The sequence below is a fragment of the Pinus tabuliformis genome, chromosome 3_2 (genome assembly GCF_031772625.1).
Source record: "Pinus tabuliformis cultivar Carrire ecotype Pingquan chromosome 3_2, CPIR1, whole genome shotgun sequence".
Classification (NCBI taxonomy): Eukaryota; Viridiplantae; Streptophyta; class Pinopsida; order Pinales; family Pinaceae; genus Pinus; species Pinus tabuliformis.
In genome coordinates this window covers 41,276,582-41,301,489 of record NC_142302.1, presented here as the reverse complement: position 1 = coordinate 41,301,489, position 24,908 = coordinate 41,276,582, and positions in this window count along the sequence as shown.

Below are 24,908 nucleotides of genomic sequence, written 5' to 3'. Positions count from 1 at the left end.
CACTTGGAAGAACCAGTTATCTCTACTTTTCTTTTGAATTTTCTAAACTTCCAAAACATAAAATTTTCTAGGAAATTAAACTTTATTATAGAAAGACAAAGTACATTATGCTTTTACCTATCAATGATATTTTGTTTCTTCTATTTTTAACTTTGATTATTTTCTCCCTCAAGCTAGTCCTTGTATCTACATCAGTCATTACCTGGTTTATAAAGATGAAAACAAAGCCTTCTCTGTAAATCAGTTTTGAATATGCTCATTTGTCGTAGGTAGAGCCTCTGCTTCCAGCAGGCGTTTATAGCCTCGACAGGGTTACCTGTTACCCAACAATGATCTTGTATCCTACTTAGATAAATTTACAAATTTCAAAGAGAAATCCATATCCACACTTATTGCTTTCTTTTTCTTTTTATACTTAAAGAACAATGTCTTCGTTTGATAGCCAATTTATGACACAATCATTCACTTGATTTATAGCTTTGCTGAACAAGCTAGCTCGTGATGAGACCCCTTGTCTTCTGATTGCAACAATCTTGAGTCATTGCCTTGTTGTGGTATGCAGTATTGGCAAAGTAAACAAGCTATAATATCTATGATCATGATAAGTCGACTTGTGATGAGACCTCTTACTCTTTAAGTTAAAGTGTATCTTTGGATCATTCTCTGAACATTGTAGTTTCCTAGGTGGGGAGGAAGTCATTGTTTCCTTAAGACAACTCTGGAAGACAGTGATAGAGTTTTTGGAAAGAGATTTTCTATAGAGGATCTTCATTTTTGTTATTGATATCTTTCATTAGACTGATACAAAACAATTTCTTACTAAAAGTTGTTTTTTGTCAATGTTTATATAGTTGAAACTAGTATCATTTCTAGGCCTAGAGTCTTTAACTGTATCTTTCAATAATAATGATCAATTTTCTAAAAGAATTCTATTTATACAAGTGAAAAAACAAAATCTAAAAGAGAATTTATGTCTTTTTTGTGAATTCCGAATGTAACCATTTACAACCGGTTTTATTATGAAACTAAAACAACTACTCTACAAATTAGAAGAATGATCTCCTATGGAAAATATTTTTTGAGGATCTGACCGTTAACAGGTAAAGAATCTATTTTTCCTGTTAAATCCTGTAATATAAATGTAGATGGACCTATGACTTCTATGATTTGAAAAGGGCCAAGCCACATTCGTTGAAATTTTGTATGTTTCCCTTTTTCCTCATGAGCCTTGTCCCATTTTAAAACTAGATCTCCCATCTAAAAATCTTTTTTGGATATCATGTTGGAATCAAAAGAGGCTTTTACTAATGCTTGATGATGAGTGTGAGTTATTTTGGCTTGTTCTCGTTATTCTTCTAACTTAATTATTTCCAGTTGCCTTAGTTGTAAGGAAGAAGTTGGTGCTTCATCAATATATTGAACCAAGGCCAAAGAGGGGATTGCTAAATGAGTTGGAAGAACCACTTCTTTCCCATAAACTAAGTTAAAGGGAGAAGTGCCAATGGAGGCTTTGTGCGTTATTCGATCTGCCCATAAAGCATATATTAAAGACTTATGCCAATTTTTATGATTTTGGTCAATGGTTCGCTTAATAATTCCGATTAAGTTTTTATTTGTAGATTCAGCTAACCCATTACCTTGTGGGTAATAATTGGCAGAGTATTTAAGCTTGAAACCTCTTTTGAGTGCAGATTCAGTCATTGCATTACCAGAAAAATATGATGCATTATCAAACATTAAAGCAGAAGGTAACCCAAACTTGGTGATTATGAACTGATCTATGAACTCGATGATATTTTCAGCATTAGCAGTCTTGAGTGGAACTACTTCTACCCATTTAGTAAAGTAATCTGTTGCTGTAAGGATATATCTATGCTGTTTAGAAGAGTGAGGAATGATCTCACCTATTATGTTGAGTCCCCACTGATCGAAAGGTTGATCAATGTTAACTGGTTGTAGTGGCAAGGATGGTTTCTTTTGTCTCCCAGTAGCGGTTTGACAGACTTGACATTTCCTTACGTAGTTATGTGAGTCTTTGAATAATGTGGGCCAGTAATAGCCTGCGTGTAAGATTTTATGAGCAGTAGCATCTCCAGCATAGTGTCCGCCCGCTGGCCCATCGTGGAGTTCCTACAAAACTTTTTCAGCTTCAGATTTCTCAAGACATCTAAGGAGAATAGAATCATAATTTATTCTAAAAAGGACATTGTTCACAAGTTGATATTGTTTGGCTTTCAACCATAGAGCTCTTTTCTTGGTATGATCGAGGTTTGAAGGAGTGTATCCATTCTTTAAATAATAAATGATATCAGCGTATAATGACTCAACATCGTTTAGGCTTACCTCGTACATTTGTGTCTCTGCAGATGGAATTTCGGACATAAGCGATGCTTCGGCCAGCATTTTGAAAAAGCCTTGACCTTTTACAATATTTGCTGGTTTGATTTCTACGTCATATTCCTGTAAGGCAGTGACCCAATTGGCTCTTTTCTCACCCACATCTTTCTGTACTAGAAGATTTCTTACCTCCGGAAACGGTACTATGATTTTAGTATGTGTTTTGAGTAAAAAAGGTCTGAAATATTTAATTGCTTTGAAAACAACATAAGCTTGTTTCTCCACATCTGAATAGTTCAACTCAGCCCCTTGTAAATTGGAACTGAAAAAAGCAATTGGGGCTTCTGCCTTTTCTTGATTTGCTTGAGTGAGTATCGCAGCATATGATCTATGAGAGGCAAATGTATATAAAACAAAAGGATTGGAAAAATTTGGAATTGCTAAAGATGGAGCATTAACAATTGCTTGTTTGATCAAATTGAATGCCTCATGTTCATCTTGACCCCATTTAAAGTTTGAGTTCTTTTTAATCATTGCTTGTAAAGGAGACACGATTCTTGAAAAATCTGGAACAAATCTCTTTACAAAGTTAATCTGGCCAAGAAAAGATTGCATGGCTTTCTTGTTGTGAGGTAGGGGTACTGCGGAAATCTCCTTGATTTTGTCAGAATCAATGTGAATTCCAGATTTTGACACTATGAATCCGAGAAGTTTTCCTTCACTTAATGTGAAAAAGGATTTTTTTCGGGTTGAGTGAAATTCCATACATTTGACATCGTTGGAAGATTTGTTTTAAATCTCTATGATGATTGTTTTGTTTCTTGGAATATACAGTTATATCATCCAAATAGATTACCACTGATATATTAACCAACCCCTTGAATGCGATGTCCATGGCTCTCTGAAATGTGGCACCGGCATTAATCAGACCAAATGGCATCTTTTGATATGCGTATGTGCCCCATTTAGTTCTGAATGTGGTTTTTAATTGATCATCAGGATGTACCAACACTTGATTGTATCTTGAGAATCCATCCAAGAATGACATTAATTCTGACCTCGTGACTGCCTGAAGTATTTGTTCCATGGGAGGCAAAGGAAAATTATCCTTTTGGTAGGCTTTGTTAAGATTTTGAAAGTCAATGCAGATTCTAATGTCTCCGTTTTTCTTTCTAACAAGGACCATATTGGAAACCCATTTGGAATGTCGAACGGGAAAAATTATTTTGGCTTTCAATAACTTATTGAGTTCATATTTGATCTGGTTTTCTAGATTGGGATGGATCTTTCTCAACTTTTGTTGGACAGGTTTTTCATCGTTTATCATTGGAATAGTATGTTGGATGATGGAGGTGTCGTATGTTTTGAGTTCATCGTAATTCCAAGCAAAGACACTTTTGTATTGTCTCAAGAGACGAATATACGCTAATTTTTCTTCAGGAGCTAGACCAAGGCCTAGATTGATATTCTGTGGTTTGGTATCAGTTCCTAGATTTACTAATTCATAATTCAAAGTTGAACTTTGGAGTTTTGAATTGGTAGATCTTTTAAACCGATCTTTCAAATCATAAAGGTCTTCTAACTTGACTACTGACTTAGGTATGGCATTGTTAGTGCTATCTTGTTGCAATTGTCAGTCATGTTGGTCCTCATCAATTATTTGATTGGTGTAGGATCCTTCAGATGTGAGGAAACTCACGATATTAGGATTGTCGTTGAAAATCCTCCAATTGGTAATGTTATCAGGAATAGATGGTCTAAAAATTAATTCAATTGAAAATCGATCAGGGCTAAAATCTTCTGAAGGAATGAGCTTGGAAGCTACGTTAGCTAAGAGGTATGCACTAGCATTCTGGAGTCTGGGAATTGATGAAATATTAAATGCTATAAAGTGTTCAGTCAGATCTTGAACTAAAGATTGGTAATGTTTTAAATGACCTAATAAACAATGTATAGTATTACGTACCTGTCTGATTACAATTTCAGAATCTCCGAAAACTTGAAGGTATTTGACGTCTAATTTGATTGCTTTGTACAACCCTTGTACTAAAGCCTCGTATTCTGCGGTATTGTTGGTGCAATCAAATTCGAGTCTACAAGTTAGCATAATTTTATCTCCCTCTAGACTTATTAACATGCATCCTGCTCCTGCTCCTTCGTTAGACTTAGAACCATCAAAAAATAATTTCCAAAATAAAGATTTATTTACAGGACTATCTAGAAAATTAATACATCTAGAACTATCTGTTTGAGAGAAATTTTCTACTTGAGATAAAACAAAATGTTCTAAGTAAGGGGAGGTATGAGCATTAAAATTTCCTAGGAAAGAATCTACTGAGTAGTTGCCAATGATGTTATTGCTGTATGCTACTGATTCATTTTCTCCCTCCAGTTCTGTTACTATGTATATCTGATGTCTTTCCCGCTCAACTTTTGTTTGATTTGGTTTACCATTGTAAGGGAGCCACATGTGTGACCAGTCAGTTGCAAAGTATCCATGAAGTTTTTCTGACCAATATCTGCTAAGAATTAAGCCATAAAATTCCGGAATATCAGCAATTAAAATTTCGTTTACTTGACATATCTTTGGATTGGATGACAGCCTTATGGTAACCTGATTTAATTCGCCAATCACTTCGAATTGCGATCGATCTAATTGAACTATGCGTATAGCTGATTTTTGTGGTTGAACGTTCAATTTTGTACATATTGAGTTTGGTAAAATATTCAATGAAGCTCCAGAATCCACTAAGCAATTATGCAAATTTTTATTGAAAATTTCATAAGTAAGAAGAAATGGGGGAGTATGAGATCTCGATCTTCCTCCAATTAAGGTGATATCGTTTGGATCAACTTTATTAATCACATTAGTTGGAGGTCTTCCCATGTCATGGGAAGCTTGAGAAATTACAGCAGCGGGCAAAGGTGCAACTGGTACAACATGTAATTCTTTCAAAAGTACCTTTTGCTGGTGTTTTAACTTGCTCAATTCGTAAAGAGTGATATTGGCCCTAGTCTTTTTCATGTCTTCTATGATATTATACTCCATTTCGTCCGAAACAATCAGGGTTTTAGATGGAGTTGATTGGTTTGTCTGGACCGGGCTGGTTTGAGTCGCTTTAGGTGTCGTTTTCTTGGCTGCGACTTTATCCTTAGTCATCGAGCTTGTGCTCTTTGGCTTAGGTGTAGGTTGAGGAGGATCAAGTTGATTTCTACTGCGAGTACTAACCGGGGATGCCTCTTCATCCTCTTCCTCTGGGAGGATGAAATCCCACATACCTTGTAATTCTACAACTTCTTCTTCATCGGTATGTTCCTCAGTAGCGATTTCCTCTTCTTCTTCTTTGGATTCAACACTTGTAATAGCGTTAGGGGGTTTGGAATTGGTCGAAGGGTTTCTTTTAAAAGGTCTGTACGGATTTTTAGAAGAAGTTTCTGCCACTTGTTTCTTAATGTCGACCATCTCGTTAGACATGGTCTTCAAAACTTTTTGCAATCCTTCTAAATTGAATGGATCTTTCGATTGTTTTTTCTTGGGATCTTCCTTGAAAGTAACCTTCTTAGATTTTCATTCTTTTATCGCGTTTTTCTTTTCTAGGGCTATAATACGTTTCTCTACTGCTATTGCTTCTTTCATATTTTCAACTAAAGTTGTTTTGTTAGCCCTATCAACAAATATTGCTATGTTTGATGGTAAAGCAGTGATGTACCATTCACTTCTCACTTCTTCGCTAGGCTGGGAAGCAGTAGGAATTTTGTTTAAGATTTTATTGAAATGTAAATTGAAATCTTTGATGGGTTCTTTTGACTCGGCCCTAAGGTTAGACAGGTCGTTGATCAATGTCGCCGTAGACTTATCATCACCAAACTTAATAAGGAATTGTTCTTGGAAGATATTCCAACTAGTGATAGATCCAGATGGTAATGAGAAATACCATGATCCGGTTGTTCCTTGCAGAGTATAAGGAAATAGTCGAACAATAACGTCTTTGTTGGTAACTCCGTTGAGATTTAAGGATAGCATAAAGTTATTTATATGTTCTTCCGCTAGCATGCCTGCCTTAGGATTAAACTTAGGCAGCCATTTTTCAGGATGGGCCGGTAATTGTCTCAAGGGTGTAGGCATTAAGACTGCCCCTGGGTTATTCCATGGAGATTGGGTCATCGCTGAACTACTAATAGAGGAAAGTGCAGAAGATGTTCCCTGCGGTTGAGAAGATGAGGATATTACGACTCCAGATGATTGAGAAGAAGATGTGGTAGTTCCAGTGGACTGATGGACAATGATCTGAAGTGGAGGAGTGGATGGTTGACTTCGCGGTGGAGAGGTTGAGATGGATGATGATGATGAAAGAGTCTCGCTATCGGACCCTTTAGGAGATTTCCTTGCTCTCTTCCTTGTAGGTAGAGGTAACTCAGTTGGATGAACACCAAACTTTTCACTTTTTAATCTGGTAAGAGGATGAGCAGGGTTATATTGCGAAGTCACGCTGCCTTGAGATTTATTAGATCTTTGAGGAGATATAGAAAATCGCTGAAGTTTGTGAATCAAAGATTCAACTTTAGGAGGTTCAATAGTAGATTGTTCTGAAATGTCAGGGTTTGTAGCAGTGGATGTTGCTCTTGCGACTTCTGATTCTGGATTTAAAGATTCTAAATGCAATGGAGAATTCGGGGGAGATGGTGAGGGCGATTTAATCTCAGAATGGTATTTAGATTTAGACTTTCTTGCCATTCATAGTTCAAGGCCCTCCTTCTAGTGCCAAATATGTTGAAGCCCCGAAAATCGGGTCTATAACAAGGGGGATACCCACCCGGTCTGGACCTTGGTTGGCAGCTCCTTTTCCGTTTGGTATAGTGGGTCTGACTGGGGATATGGGACCAGTTTCCCAATTTATTTGTGTGTGTGTGAAGAATTGATATTTCCCTTCTAAAAGTTCCCAAGTGTCATGCTCTAATTCTAACTCTAATCTAATAACATGCAAATTTTATTCTAATAAACAGAAACATCTAATTCTACACTAACTCGGGGTGTAATCCTTCTGTTATGCGATCTAAAATAATTTCAAATAACAATTGGTAATAAAGATCATTCAACTATTATGAGAAAAGAATTCAATAGAGATGAACCACTTCGTATAAAAAATTAGACGAAACAGTTGTGAAAAACATATCGCATAATAAGCTATTCATACATTAAGCATAAATAAATAGCTATCACCGTACAAAAGTGCCAAATGATAACTCAAGCATTCACGCATCAATATATAAACAACTAAACATGAATATCACTTTTAACACAAAGGCAGAAATAGTTAAGAGATAGAAGTACCATTTATAACTAGTCCTACTCATGAGCTTCAAGTGATAACGATTTATCTCTTCTTCATCCAACATCCACTAAGAGTACAAAAGTGCAACATCAGTAGCAGATATTAAATGCAGATATCAATAAATCCTGTTCCATTCATTCATCAAAACCTCCTCAGAGGGTACAGAAGTGCATGTTCTGGGGATAAGTTTTTGACAAATTTCAGGACCATTCTCTAAATGCATGAGAAGGGTTTAAATACTACTAACTAAATCTAAAAATAAATTATTACAAAAATGTAGGATACGGTTTAAATGACCGTCCTCATTTGAGGCAAAAATAAAACAAAATTAAAACTAAAACTGAATCTAAAATTAAAATTACTAACTAACTATTTCTGCATCTGCTCCTTGAAATCGCACGCGTTCAGCATCTGTTTGAGAAGAGTCGGTTGGCCGACTTCCAATTTTAGCTGTGTTGAGAAAATAGAATTGGCAAGAGCTGGCGCCATCTTCTCGGCAGAATTGATGATACACTTGAGAGTCATGCAATGGCTGTGTGGTTTTACCAAGTACATCCAGTAAGAATCCCAATTCAACTTGGTTAACCTTTGGATTGATTCTGCCTTTTCTTGAGCCTTCTGTCTCCAGTTTGTTTGTAGTTGCTGTACATATGTACATACCATTTTGAAGATATTTCTGACAAATACCACTGGTTTTAGGATTCAAGTCTTACTTTTTACCTCTATTGTTGCTTTCTTACAAATTTTTGGGCTTACAGGTGACTGAGCAATTAGAAGCTTTCCTTTTCAAGAAGTTTTGCTCAGCGATGCGCGACTAGCGCTAGGCGCTAATCGCGCATCGGAAACTGCCTCTGTTTCTTGATCCGGGCTTCCTTGGTGCATTTTTCTCCTTTTGCGCTTTTTCTTTTAGCGGATATAAAGCTCAAAATTTGTGAAAATAATGATTCCGTAAGCTCTTGACCCTGAGTCTTAAACTATCTATTCCTGATATCAACATTGTCCAGTATCCATTTAACTATATCTGTGTATGGAAGAATTTTGGGTCTCACCGCTATCTTGTGCAAGAACGAACAAGCTAGCTCTATAATGGATGCCTCAGTAGAACCATGTGAGCTTGCGGTGGCCTCAACCTCCATTACTCTGGGGTTCTCTTCTTCATGTAGATTATACATGCCTTCCCAAGTAGAAATACCAGCGTCTCGGTTGCAGGCGGTGTCTGTATGCAAGGGTGCCATTTCTTTCTCTTCAGATCTTGGGGCTTTGCCTTTCTTTCCCATAGTATCCTGCGTACGGCTTTGTATCGTTCTCTACTCTCTGTTCTTGCAATTTACAAGTGAAGTGAGAATAATGATAAGGAAAGGTGACGGGAAAGTTTTAAATGCTGAAGACATATAAAATGCACCACCTTACATGAAATGACTTTTCGATAAGCACAAAACCCTATTCCATTAATGACTGGCAACTAACTCATTAATTATTATTAAAGTGCATATCTAGGTCTCGGTTTATGGAAAATACTTTTTTGAACGACGAGTCTGAAAGATCTGCGATGAAGCGATTTTGCGATTTGCTTCACAATATCGCAGATCGCAACATCGCAGAATCACGACATCGCTTGCTCGCTATATCGCAAATTCACAATATCACATTAACGCATAATCTCTCTATCGCATTGCCGCTCTATTGCATAATCGATCTATCACAATATCGCAATATCACAATATCACAATATTGCAATATCGTAGGAGCGTGGCATATGACAATTTTTGTTAATATGTTTCCTGCGAATTGCGATTTGTGATATGCGCCATCGTATATCGGCAGTTTAAAGTTTTTCAACGTAAGTGGTTTTTGATGCATGCGATGCGATATATGTTTGTAGTTCCGTATCGCGATCTCGCAATCTTGGAATTCAACTTTCAAGGAGGTATCCATGATCTTTTTGCGATGTGATATTTCCTAAGGAATAATCCTACTTTATCATAAAACTTAGGCTTTTTTTATTTTTCAAGGGTATTCTCCTAAGTTTTTGACGATAGGTTTTATTGAAAAAGGAAATACAAGCACTAATTGATTTTTAAAATTTTGACTAAGGGTCCCCACTTATTTAGTATTAGTAATAACACTAAATAAGAAGGGGGGTTGTTGCTGGCCACAACACCATGAAAAATATTTTGATAATGAAAGATACATTTTCTTTGAAGGTTTTGTCCTTGGGAAGGTGTTGAAGCCCCGAAAATCGGGTCGACAACAAGGGGGATACCCACCCGGTCTGGACCTTGGTTGGCAGCTCCTTATCCGTTTGGTATAGCGGGTCCGACTGGGGATAATGGGACCAGTTTCCCAATCTAAGGGTGTGTGTGTGTGCAGAGTTGGATGTTGCTGATCTAAGAATACTTAAAGCTAATCTAATTCAAACTTTTAAACTAAATCTATGCTATTGTAATCTAATGAAAAGCAACACATCTAATCTATGCTAACCCGAGGTGTATTTCTTCTATTATGCGATCTAAAGAGATTTCAAACAATAACTGGTAATAAAGATCATTCAACTATCATAAGAATAGAAATCAATTAAGATGAACTACTTTGCATAAAAAGTTAGGCAAAACAGTTGTGAACAACATATCACATAATAAGTTATTCATATATCAGACATAAATAAATGGCTCCACCGTACAAAAGTGCCAAATGGTAACTCACACATTCATGCAATAACATATAAACAACTAAAACTGTATATCACTTTAAGAATATAAGCAGAAATGGCCAAGAGATAAAAGTACCATTTATGACTGATCCTACTCATAAGCTTCAAGCAACAATGATTTATCTCTCCTTGCTCCAACATCTACTAAGAGTACAGAAGTGCAACATCAGTAGCAGATATCAAATGCAAACATTAATAAACCTTGATCCATCCATTCATCAAAACCCCCTCCGAGGGTGCAAAAGTGCATGTTCTGAGGACAAGTTTTTGACAAATTTCTGGACCCTTCTCCAAATGCATGAGAAGGGTTTAAATACTGCTAACTAAATAACTTAATTACATAAATTTAGGATACGGTTTAAATGACCGCCCTTCTTCTAAAGCAAAACTATTTCTAAAAACTGAATCTAATTCATAACTATTTCTGCATTTGCTCCTTAAATGTTGCGAGCATTCAACATTTGCCTGGGAAGAGTCCGCTGGTTGCCTTCTACTTTTGTTTGAGTTACGCAAATAGAATGGCAAGCGCTGGCACCACTTTTTAGTACACTAGAAGATATTTTTGAGAATTATCTTCTGGTTGGGCGAATTTACTGCGTATGTACTTGGCAACAACCCAAATTTCTCTCAAACTGCTTCTGCTTTTGCTATTTCAGTTTCCGGACTTGCGAATGACTAAGCAATTTAGGGACTTTGCTTTCTGGACAATTTTCTTAGCGATGCGCGATTAGCGCTAGGCGCTAATCGCGCATCGAAAACTGCCTCTGTTCTTTATTCCGAGCTTTTCTGGTGCGTTTTCCTTCTTTAGCGCCTTTTTCCTTTACCGGGTAAAAGTTTCAGGATTTTTGGTAAACACACTGCTTTTGTGAGCTTTCTGACCCTGAATGTTGAATCACCTATCGACCTCAGCATCTGTTGAGTGATACTCTGGAATCTATGGTTCTGTTGCATGCGGCATCTGTTCATGAAGGCATCTCTTCTCTATTCTTCGAGCATTGACGCTTTCCCCTTTTCCTTAGCTGTTTCCTGCTCATTGCTTCGTATTGTTTCCTGTTTTTCATTCCTGCAGTTCACGCAAAGGAAAAGGGTAATGATAATAAATACTGATACGAAAGCTCTAACCTCTATGAATGTATAAAATCATGACACCCATCGTGAACTGACTCTTCAAAAAACACAAAACCGTCCTTCATTAACACTTTGGCATATGTTCATTAATTTCTTTTAAGGCATGTGCCTAATTTTGGTCTATAGACAACTTTTCTTGAATGTTGATCCGAGGAAATTTGCGATGGGCGATGGCAGCATCGTGTCATCGCATTACCTAGATATGTCATCGCAAATTTTTTCAGATCGGATTATCGCAGATCGCAGATTACATTTATCGCAGATCGCAGATATCGCAAGATCGCAGCATCGCGGATCGCATGAGTCATTAAATCATTGTGTGCTACTTATGCGATATTGCGATATGCGACGTCGCACATCGGCCGTCGGAGATTTCTTAAGATTTTCATCTAAGAGCGCTTCTTAATGTGTGCAATGTGATGAATTTCGCGTCGCTTCTTCGCAGTTTTTATTATGCTCATAAGGGGATGCTTATCTTCTCCATGCGATGCGACATAATTTCAAGGAGTAGAATACAAAATGTTTTATAAAATGTTTTTTTGAATTTTTTATTAAGGGTCCCCATTTTCTTAGTGTTATTGCTAATACTAAACAAAGAGGGGGGTTATTGGTGGCCACAACAATGGCGATTCACTGGGAAGAATCAATTATCTCTGCTTTTCTATTGAATCTTAACTTCCAAAACAGAAAAATTTTCATAAGTCTAAATTTTGTTATGGACAGATAGAGTACATTATGCCTTATCCTATCAATGATATTTTATTTCAACCTCTTTCTATTCTAATTATTTGCTTCCTCAGGCTTGTCCTTGTACTTATATCAGCCACTACTTGGTCTTTTTAAAGATAAAATAAAGCCTTCTCTGTGTGCTGGCTTTAAAATATGCTCATTTGTCGTAGGTAGAGCCTTTGCTGCGAGCAGGCGTCCATAGCCTCGACAGGGTTACTTGTTACCCAGCAATGATCCTTTATCCTGCTTAAGGCTATCTACAACCTTCGAAGAAAAATCCACATCGACACTTTTTCCTTTTTTATTCTCAAAGAACAATGTCTTGGTTTGGTAGCCAAAATTATGACACAGTCATTCACTTGATTTACACTTTTGCTGAACAAGCTAGCTCGTGATGAGACCCCTTGTCTTTTGATTGCAACAATCTTGAGTCGTTGCCCTGTTTTGGTGGACAGTATTGGCAAAGTTAGCAAGTTATAATATCTGTGATCATGATAAGCCGGCTCGTGATGAGACCTCTTATTCTTTGAGATATAGTGTTTCTCGGATTGTTCCTCTGAATGCTGCGATTTTCTTTAGCGGGGAGGAAGTCATTGTTTTTTCCTTAAGAAAGCTCTAGACGACAATAATAGAGTTTGAAAACAACAGTTTTACAGAGAAGCCTTATTTTGCTATTGATACGTTTCATTGTGCTGATATAAAACAATTCCTTCGCTAAAGGTTGCTTTCATCAAATTTTTGAAGTTGAAACTAGTATCATATCTAGGCTAAAGTTTTTTTTTTTTTTAACTGTATCTGTCAATAATAAAAGTCAGATTTTCAAAATTTTTTGCTACTTATACAATCGAAAGCTCAAAATCTGAAAGAGAATTGGTGTCTTTTTCGTGAATACTTGTAGTAACCACTTACAACTGGTTTTATTATGAAAAAGAAAAGAAAAACTATTCTAAAAAATAGAAGAATAATCTTCTATGGAAAATATATTTTAAGGATTTGTCCATTAACAGGCAAAGAATCCCTTCTACCTGCTAAATCCTGCAACACAAACGTTGATGGACCTATGACTTCAACAATCTGAAAAGGACCAAGCCACATCTTTTGAAATTTCGTATGTTTGCCCTTTTCTTCATGAGCCTTATCCCATTTCAAAACTAAATCTCCCATCTGAAAACTTTTTCTGGTCATTATGCTAGAATCAAAAGAGGATTTTATTAGCGCTTGGTGATGAGCATGGGTTTTCTTAGCTTGTTCTCGTTGTTCTTCTAATTTAATTATTTCCATTTGTCTTAGTTGTAGGGAGGAAGTAGATACTTCATCGATGTATTGTACTAAAGACAAAGAGGGAATGACTAAGTGAGTTGGAAGAACCACTTCTTTCCCATAAACTAAATTAAAGGGAGAAGTGCCGATTGAAGCTTTCTTCGTTATTCTATCTGCCCATAAAGCATTTACCAAAGCTTTGTACCAATTCTTTTGGTTCTGGTCAACTGTTATTTTAATAATCCTGGTTAGGTTTTTATTTGTTGACTCAGCTAACCCATTACCTTGCGGATAGTAGTTGGCTGAATATTTTAGTTTGAATTCTCTTTTAAGTGCAAACTCAGTCATTGCATTTCCAGAAAAGTATGATGCATTATCAAACATTAAAGCCGTTGGAAATCCAAACCTAGTGATTATAAATTGATCTATGAATTCAATAATATTTTCAGAATTAGCTGTCTTGAGAGGAACTGCTTCTACCCATTTAGTAAAATAATCTGTTGCCGTGAGGATGTATCTATGTTGCTTAGAAGAGTGAGGAACGATCTCACCTATTATGTCCAAGCCCCACTGACTGAATGGTTGCTCAATGTTTACCGGCTGTAGTGGCAGGGACAGCTTCTTTTGTCTTTCAATAGTTGTTTGGCAGACTTGACATTTCCTTACGTAACTGTGTGAGTCTTTGAATAGCTTAGGCCAGTAGTATCCTGCACGTAAGATCTTATGTGCAGTAGCATCTCCAGCATAGTGTCCGCCTGCTGGTCCGTCGTGGAGTTCCTGCAAAACTTTTTCAGCTTCAATTTTCTCAAGACATCTAAGAAGAACAAAATCATAATTCTTTCTAAAAAGAACATCATTTATGAGCTGATATTGTTTAGCTTTCAATCTCAGAGCTCTTTTCTTAGTGTGATCTAGGTGTGATGGAGCATATCCGTTCTTAAGATAATAAATGATGTCAGCATATAATGATTCTGCATCGTTTAGGCTTACCTCATACAGTTGTACCTGTTCAGATGAATTTTCAGAAATCTGCGATGCTCCGGCCAACATTTTGCAGAAGCCTTGACCTCTTACAATGTTTGCTGGCTTGATCTCAAGGTCGTATTCCTGTAAAGCAGTGATCCAATTTGCTCTTTTCTCACCCACATCCTTCTGTACTAGAAGATTTCTTACCGCTGGAAACGGTACTATGATCTTAGTATGGGTTTTAAGTAAGAAAGGTCTGAAATATTTAACTGCTTTGAAAACAACATATGCCTGTTTCTCCACATCTGAATAGTTGAGTTCAGCACCTTGTAATTCGAGCTAAAAAATGCGATTGGAGCTTCCGCTTTTTCTTGATTTGCTTGAGTTAGAATCGCAGCATATGATTTCTCTGAGGCAAGTGTGTATAAGATAAAAGATTCTGAAAAATTCGGGGTTGCTAAAGATGGAGCATTAATGATAGCTTGTTTGATCAGGTTGAATGCTTCATGTTCATCTTGACCCCATTTAAAATTTGAATTCTTTTTAATCATGGTTTGCAAAGGAGACACAATTAGTGAAAAATCTGGGACAAATCTCTTTACAAAATTGATTTGACCAAGGAAAGATTGCATGACTTTTTTATTATGAGGTAGGGATATTTCAGAATTTTTTTTGATTCTGTCAGGCTCGATGTGAATACCAGATTTTGACACTATGAATCCTAGAAGTTTCCCTTCACTTAGTGCGAAAAAAGATTTCTTTGGGTTAAGTGAAATCCCATACCTTAAACATCGTTGAAAGATCTGTTTTAAGTCTTTGAGATGGTCGCTTCGCTTCTTGGAGTACACTGTTATATCATCCAAATAAATTACTACAGATTTATTGACTAAACCCTTGAATGCGATGTCCATGGCTCTCTGAAATGTAGCACCAACATTGATCAAACCAAATGGCATCTTCCGATATGTGTATGTGCCCCATTTAGTTCTGAATGTGGTTTTCAACTGATCATCGGGATGTACCAGCAGTTGATTATATCCTGAAAATCCATCCAAGAAAGACATCAGTTCTGAGACTGCTACTGCCTGTAATATCTGCTCCATAGGTGGGAGAGGAAAATTGTCTTTTTGACAGGTGTCGCACGGAATGAGTCGATCTTGCGGACAAGATAGACCTTCCTAGAATCTAAAGAAGACCTAACGACAAGCAAACCAACCAGTCACTATCTTTCTCTAAATATGCTTCAATAAACAATAGCAAACAAGTGTTTTTAGGGTCTACCTTTGGTCCAACGCAAGCTTGTGGATGCCCTCGCTCCTTTGATCCAAATGAGCTCCTTTTCGCGAATCTGCAAACACAAACAAGGCAAACAAATTAAATAGCACCTGAAAAGCCAATTGCATAAAACATATTTAACATGAAAGTCAAGGAGTCCATGAAACAAATAACATAAGATACTTGTTGAGAAAAATGAGTTTGATTGTATTAATTCAAAAGAAGAAGAACCTTACAACCTTTGCCTTGACGCTGTACAAGCTCCTCCCAGGGTCCAACAAGATGTCTCCTCTACTTTGACAAGTTTCACTCACTCTCCAATGGAACCAAGAGGTATGTGATCTCTCCTCTCAAGCTCAACCAAAGAGTCTTAATTTCACCAACATTTACCCTCAAAATGTTCAGCTTCTAACCTCCCTAGTCCTCACCCCAATGCCTGTATTTATAGTGCAATGGAGGGAAGTTACTAGGTCCTCCTTCAAAGGGATAAAGCCCTCCTTCAAAGGGATAACTCCTTTAGTCAAGGGATTAGCTCCTTCTCTTTTGGGATGCATGAACCACCTCAGAGCGAACAATCCACGTCAAAATTCCTTCTAGAAAACTCTAGAATTAACCCAAAGTGAGTTTTTTAAGATAAAACTTGCGCCTTTTGACTTTCACAGGGGTCTGCACCTACACCGTTAGGGACAGAGCGGGTAGGTACGCAGCTTTTGTACACAGAAAGTGCGGGACCGCAGGTGACCATGAGAGAAAGTGCGGAACTAGAGTTACATTGATTTTTAATGTATTTCTCCCATTTCCAAAGCTTGATTTGAAGAGCTGAGGTCTTAGACTTGCTTAGGAGGACAGTACAAGTGATGATAGACCCATACTGACTGTAAATAATCATAGTGACAATATTTTTGTGTAACAGATTTCCCCCTAAAGTGCGAAGTCTGTAGTAGATGAGGATTTCATTTATCATATATGAAGAGTGAAGTACTTTATCATTTCGAGGATCATCTTGCGGAGAGCCCGGTCGGAACCTGTAAAAACATTCAATGCAATATATATATATATATATATATATATATATATATGAGATCATATCATCGCTGAGGTAGGCATTCCCATACTCAGATCAAAACTAACTAGAAAACTATCTACTGCTCTGATATATGAATGATCTTGTAAAACATCACAAGTATAGACTCATGTGAACACAGTATGGACGCAGCCATCTGTTTATGAATAGTCCACAATATAATGAATACAAAATTCCTCGCAGCCTGGATGGTGGAAACTAGATCCAGGGTATTCATTTCTACTTCCCGAAATAGTACGATTCTATCCATGCGAATAAATGTATTGATGTCGAACATGGTAGAAACCACTTGATTACCAGTCAATGATGTAAACTGTTAACAAGTGTGAGAGAAACCACCAGTGATGTCAATGGCTCTCAAAGTACCCAGTACAATCCATGAGATGTGAATAAATGTGTTAATGTCGAACATATCACGGAATCCTTCGATCGAAAGTCAATGATGTAAACTGTTGTCAAAGGCGAGAAACCTGCCATTGAGGCATGCAGATCTCAAGGTACTGACGATTCTTAGATCATCTTTCTAGATAATGTGCTGATGTCGATAGAAAGCGATCCGTCGCAGGCAAGCCCAGAACACGAAATCATAGATCAAGTTGAAGAAATTTAGTTGCAAGGACTGACTCAGGGATGGTCAAGATGGATGACAGATATTTTGCAGATGAATGGCTTATTGGCAGTGACCTCTTGAACACATAACGACACGACATATGGCTTGGTGACAATTGACCCAAAGTTAATACCCAGAAACCGGCTGAAGACTTTCAATGTGGTTTGATCAACTGTTAGGCAAAGGATTTCCCAACCCAGGTGAATAAAAGTGTCGTGTTCAAGAGTGGTTACAAAGTATGACAAACAGACTCATTTTTCTCTCTTTTCCCCCACCATTTCTGGCAAGTACCTCTTTATTTTTGACAAGCTTGAGGAGGATAACATTTTCTTGATTATAAGCTCATCCTTCGGATGAGTCCAACTTAATTTAGATTCAAACCCTAAGCCTGTTTGTAATTGAACAGGTCCTTTACTGTGAAATTTTAGCGAGTCCAGTATAGGAGAAACGCGACGATTTTCAATTTTATAGAGTCTGAAAAAACTTAAGAAGACTCCAGGGTTGACATTTTTCATAAATTTGTGTCTCCCAAGCCCGAAAAAGTATAAAATAATACTTGAGAGAACCGCTTGATCTTACGACCAAGGAGTACTTTTCGTCATTAGTGTCACTGATCCGAAAAAGTAAAAAAGCGATCAACGACACGTCGTTTTATAACCAATATCGAATTTGAAACGACAAAAATCCGGCAATCTTTTCATATTTTTACGGTCGGAAAAGAGCTATAAGTGGACCATCTTTTAATTCCATTTTAACGAGTGTAAAAGAAACGCTCGGCAATCTTTTCATATTTTAGGAGTCAGAAAAGGGCTTAAAGATGACTCTACTTGTTTTTCCGTTGAAAATGGTAGATTTCACCTGAATAATCCGTTATTCTGCACAAAAACACAAACATTACTCATACCTGTTTGAAATAGATAAAAATGTCGTAAAATACCTTTTCAAAGTGAAACATAAACAAATTTGCAATTCATTTACTCAAAAAACTTATAAAAAGGGGTTTTGACAATTCATTTTTACTGTTTGAGTTTGGGTGAGAAAATAGTGCTTTTGCTAAAAAAACTTCCCGTGAAGATTGCGGAAAATCCAACCGTCGGAATCGAGCGCCGTCTTCTCCAGGTAATCCACATCATCCTACTCTTCATTTTCAACCATTTAGTTTTTTGATTTAGTCCTTCATTTCATTTTTTGGGATGGTTTTTAGGCGGAAAACCCGCACGCGGGGGTCCACAGGTTTACCATTACGGACCCGCGGACCCCGACTTTTTCTCCATTGGGAAAAAGCTCGAGGTCCGCACCCCCCATGTAGACAAAGTGCAGACCCACGCACTGTGTCTAACTTGGAGGGTGCGTACCCCGCCGCAAGGGTTTTGAACCCAAAAATTCTAAAAAATGGACCAATCAAAATGTTTTCTAGCAATTTAATTAATCTTTATACTTGATGCAGAGAGTACATCATGCTAGATTGGCATGAACGAGAGCATGAGGACGTGGATGCTGCCGCATGGAATCATCAGCCTTCACTTGATGCTTTGAGGGTGTGCAGACTATACAAATTCTGGACCATTCCTGACATGAGGGCTCAGGTGGATTTCTTACAGTGGCTGGTTGACAGATGGAGCATACAGGACCAGTGCTTTTTCATTGGCGGCCACCAGCTCGAAATCGAGTCGGCGGACATTTATTTCTTGATTGGTTTGCCTAAGAGAGGCGAAGACTTGACTCTGCACGGGACTAGGCCAGGTGGCCAGTCTGTCGATAGCCTCCGGTTAGAGTACTGCAACAGCCAGGCTAGAGACAAAGGGATAGACATAAAGACCATATCCCATCCTAAGCTCATGGTGATTGCGTTTACTGTCACCAGACTTTGCGGAGCTGCTGCATTACATATTGCCATCGGATCCCAGATGCGTATGGCAGTTGATTGCTTTTGAGGCACCATCTTCAACTGGTGCAATGCTATGCTGGCCAATGTGAAAGGCCAACTGACCAGGGCCAAGAGTGGATGACTAAAGACCTTTGGTTATGGGGCTTTGGTCGTGAGTTTTGGCCTGGAGAGGGTTCCTATGCTGATCCCACAGCACCTTACTGTTGGAGCTGGGCTTCCTCGAGAGCCCAAACTGATGCGATGGGTCGCAGTCATGGCCCATCACCCGGACGAGAGGACAGAGGTTGCTCGGTTCAAACCTGAGTATTTCCAATGGTTGGAAAACCAAGTCTTTTCCATACAGGACTTCCCTTACGCTGGGATAGATTTTCGTGGTGACCCAGACATGGCTCTTCCAACAGGAGAGCAGTGGGACGAGTCAGGTAAAATCCTTTTCAACTTTTCCTATTTTAAATTTTTTATTTTTTATTTTTCCATCGTCTCAAAACTGATAGTAAAAATTTCAAATGCAGATGTGGGTCCACAGCGACTAGCCGCTCTCCGGCCTTTCGAGAGGAGGCAACCAGTTGCACCCGCGCCAGCCCCACAGGACCAATCGGCAGAGGTTTTGGCCAAGTTGGAGGGTCATCTTGAGCGCTTGACAGGAGATATTCCTGAGACCACTATAGACGACATTCCTCGTCGACTTCAGCGCTATGTGATTGGAGTCCCGGGACCTTTTAGGAGGTTCCTTTGCAAGGTGGCCTGAGCAGTGGTTTCTTATAGAGATCATCACCAGTGATAGGATGATCGCCTATTGTGGGCACATGTGACATTTTTGTTTTTTGTACTTATCATTTTTGCCGATCATAAGGTGTTTTTCAACCTATGATCGAAGACGATGTATTTTTTGACACACTCCTATATATATATCACTATTACCGGCTTATCTTGTAAATCATGTTATGGAATGTTTTTAAATTTACATGTGTGATTATTGCAAATGTCTATTTAACATTCGAGAAGCAATTGCATCTGCTAATGTATTTAAAGACCTTGGAATACACTGATATTCAATGTAATCAAACTCACGTTCCAAGAGACGCACTCTCAAAAATAATCTTAATAACACTGGATTTCTAATGGCATACACTCTATTAAGCTGTAATACAACGAGTTCAGAATCTAACCTCACTATCAAACTCCGAATCCCAAATGAAATAGATTCAGACAATAACTCAATCACTGCACTATACTCTGCAATGTTGTTTGTTGTTTGACCGAGGCTTACCCCATGCATAGAAACTAACTCGTCAAAGGGCGAATAGATAACCCAAGCTGCGGAAGATATGTTCCGTGTATTACGAAAAGCACCATCAGCAAATCCAATGTATGTTTGGAGAGGCATCGACATCTGCAATATCAAGAGTAAAACCAAGATAAGCAGGAATAATGAAGGGAAAAACACTCTCCAAGCTAAGCACACTTTTTAAACTAAAACACACAAGCTAGAAAGAAAAACTATCCTAACTAAAAATCTCCATACCCCATTGTTTTAAGCGTAATACCTCTTCAAGTAAAGGCCATTTCTGGGTTTACCCAAAGAGTCCCCATCAAAGTCTACCAATTCATAAGCCCCTTTGGCTAGCTTTCGCTTGACAACATAGGGACCATGCCACATAGGAACGAATTTTCCAGCGCCTAATTTATCATTAGCTTGATCATAAACTAAGACTAGATCCCCTTCCGAAAAATTTCGAGGGGTCACATTTCGATCATACTGAGATTTCATTCGTTTTGCATGAGTCTTGATCGCCAATGCAACATCACGTCGATTCTCATCTAATTGAGCCAAGTATAACAAATGCTTTTCCTCTTCGGAAGTGGCTGGAAGTAACTCGATGGCCATTTGCAGTGACGGGATTTCGCATTCAATGGGTAACACGGCTTCCAAACCATAGACTAATTGGAAAGGAGTGAAACCTATTGATGTTTTTACTGAAGTTCGGTATGCCCAAAGTGCTGAAAATAGCATGTTGTGCCAATTCGACCGATGAATCCCAATGATTCGTCGATCATGATAACTAAAACTTTGTTGATGGATTCAACCAGACCATTCGCTTGTGGATAATAAGGAGTTGAACTATCGTGACGTAAACCAAGCTGGCCTGTAAGTTCGGTCATCATAACGTTTCGAAAATGATGCCCATGATCAGTGATTATCGCTCGTGGGGCACCAAACCTAGAAATTATATGATTGAACACGAAAATTGCAGCTGTTTTGCCGTCTGCCTCGAATGTAGGCATCGCCTCGGCCCACTTAGTAAAATAATCTACCGCAAGGATGATATACGCATGCCCCCCAGCCGAGTGAGGGTTACATGTAATAAAATCGATACCCCATTTGGCAAAAAGACCAACGACAATTATAGGGTGGAGAGGAGCAGGTGGAGCGCACATCTTACGATAAAAAATCTGGCAGTTGTGGCATTTTCGAACCGCCGTAATACAATCTTTAAACAAGGACGTCCAGAAATAGCCAGCGCGCAATATCTTTTGGGCAGTGGCATATCCAGACATATGACCGCCACATGCTCCAGAGTGACAGTCATTTAGAACCCTTTCAGCCTCTTCGTGAGTTAAGCAACGTCGAAAAATAGAGTCCGCCCCACGGTGATAAAGAGTATCTCCAATAATTTTGAATTGTTGGGACTGGAATCGAATTTTCCGACGTTTCGACCTTGAATTTTCTGGCCGAAAGGATTGGGTCTGGAGATAGACGATGATATCCCCATACCACGTATCTAAAGTGCTGATTAGAAACAAAGATTCGTCCACAATGGGCTCCTCTGCCACAGTTTCTGTGTCAGCACGCGGGAAGTCACACATTAACTCTGCAAAAACTAAAGATTTCTTAGAATTAGATTTCTCAAATTCCAAGTCGAACTCCTGCAGGATAACGATCCATTTAGAGTACTTACCTCCTAGCAATTGTTTGGTCAAAATGTAGATCATAGGGTTGCAATCCGAAATTACTGTAGTTTTACGTAGTAAAATGTAGTGATGAAAACGTTGGACAGCTTGAACGGCTGCCAATGCCAATTTCTCCACATGTGATTATTTTAGCTCAGTTGGATTTAACGTTCGACTAAGGTAATATATCACATGTTCCGTTCCGAATTCATCTTCCTAAACTAAGACCATTCCAATGGTGGAATGGGAGGCGGCGAGATACAAGAAGTAATCCTGGTTGTAGTTGGGAGGATGCAACAACGGTGCATGGGTCAACGCTTGTTTGAGTGCATCAAAAGATTTCTGAGCTATCTCATCCCAAAAGAATTGAGTATTTTGTTTCAACAATCAGGTAAAACCCTTTGTAACCTCGGCGTAGTTAGGAATGAATCGTCGTAAAAAGTTTGCTTTCCCCTGCAAACTTTGGAGTTGGCGAAGACTCGAAGGAGGAGGCAATTTGATGATAGCTTTGACCTTTGAGGGATCAACGCGAATGCTGGTTTTCGAAACTACAAATCCCAGCAATCGACCCGTTTCTGTACAGAAGACACATTTGTGTGGATTCAACCGAATAAGATAATGCCTACACCTCATAAAGATTGCTCATAAATGGACGAGGTGATCAGCTCGATGTAATGAATGAGCAGGCAAATCATCGAGATACGGTTGCCCAATGTGTTTGATGTCATGAAACACATAAGACATCGCCCTTTGAAAAGTTTCTCCAGCATTCTTAAGCCCAAAAGGCAATTTGCAATAAGAAAATGTCCCCCATGGACAAATGAAAGCCGTTTTTGGTTGATCGGCAGGTAGAATGTTGATTTGATTGTATTCGAAAAAACTGTCCATAAAGGAAAATATTTCGCTGCCGGCACAATCATCAATGATTTGATCGATATAGGGGGGTGGGTAATTGTCCTTTGGACAGGCTCGATTAATGTCCCTGTAATCGATGCATATTCTCATTGTTCCCTGTTTTTTGTTAACCGGAAAAATATTCGATACCCAATCCGTTAACAGGATCGGATAAATGAAACCTGCTTTCAACAGTTTCTCAACTTCTGCTTTAATTGCAGCAGCTTTTCATGGGTGAATCTGACGCAAACGTTGCCGGACAGGTTTAGCGTCCGGGTAAGTCTTGATCTCATGAACAACAATCGCGGGATCAATTCCTGGCATTTCCTCATAGGACCAGGCAAACACGTCGCGGAATTCTTGAAATAGGGCCTTATATAAATGAATTTCCTCATCTGTACACGAGGCACCTATATGAATGTTTTCAACAATTCCGGGCTTAACCGAAATGTCAATAGGAATAGTTCGAGAGATATTTCCCAAATTCAACTCGGAATCAGGATGTTTCATTGGATTCTGAGGTTCCTTGACATATTCAGTTGTAAAAATTGATGAGAAATCATTTTCAAAACGATCATCCTTAGGTAAAAACGAAGATCTGTGATGGAGATCTTCCCATGGTAAATCATCTACACATAGGATTTCGCGAATTTGCTCGTCAGAGTGAACAAGTTCAGGAAATGTGATTAAACCTGAGGTTGATGTAAAAAGTGATTCCTCACGGACCACATTCATTAAGTCATTTTCAGTTGAACACGGGTTGGCAAAAGACTGCACGGCTTCATAGGCAATTTCATATGGACTCAAAGGCATGGAATTACCAAATGAGTCTATTTCAGATTCAGAAGGAACGATCCAAGGATCGTCATAAAAAATGGTGTCTAATGTAATCATATGAATGGTTGCAAATGAAGATGATGCGTTGATTGGAGGAAAAGGAAAAGTGCCCAGTAAACCGGCATCTTTAACTAATCCTACTCCAACATCCTTATATGGGATAGTTGTTTTACCAACATGCTGAATACTCTCTGAAGAGGCTGGGTCAGATGAAAAGTAAGCCAGCTGATCTATTGTTACGATCTTTCCATTATGTGGAAACTTTATTACTCGAAAGACCGATGAAACGACCGCTGTCATAGCGTAAGATCAACTTCGACTCAAGAGAAGGTTGTAATCTCGAGGGGCATCAACCACCTCCGCATCTAGACTAACAGTTTTTCCTTCAACCCCTATAGGCAAATCCTGTATAATGCCAAAAGGATGAAACCCACGACCATCAAAGGCCTTAAGAATTGTCGGGGATTGATTTAGTGAAGGAGAACCAAGCGATCTCCAACACTGTATCGACATAATACACATTGAGGCTCCCTCATCAATTATAGTCCGATGAATAGGCCTGTTTTTTACTATCACTGGAATCTGGAAAGCCATTTGATGAGGCAAACGCGGTGTACTATTTTCTAGATCGAAGATTATTAGATTCGGGTCCTGAGCATCAACAGCTCCTATAGCCGACAAAAGTAATTTACGCTGTGCTGGGCATGATTGCAGCACTTCCAAAGCCGACATTGCTGAGGGTGAAACAACTAAATCCTCAACAATGTTATAATTCTAGGCCGCTCTCGCATGTGGATTGAAAGCAAACTTTCGAAGTATACCCTTGGCGGGCGGTTTAATTACTAAGTCCGGGTTAGGTTTCTCGATCTGTAGTGGATCGGAACCGAGAGCTGAGGTCGATGGGC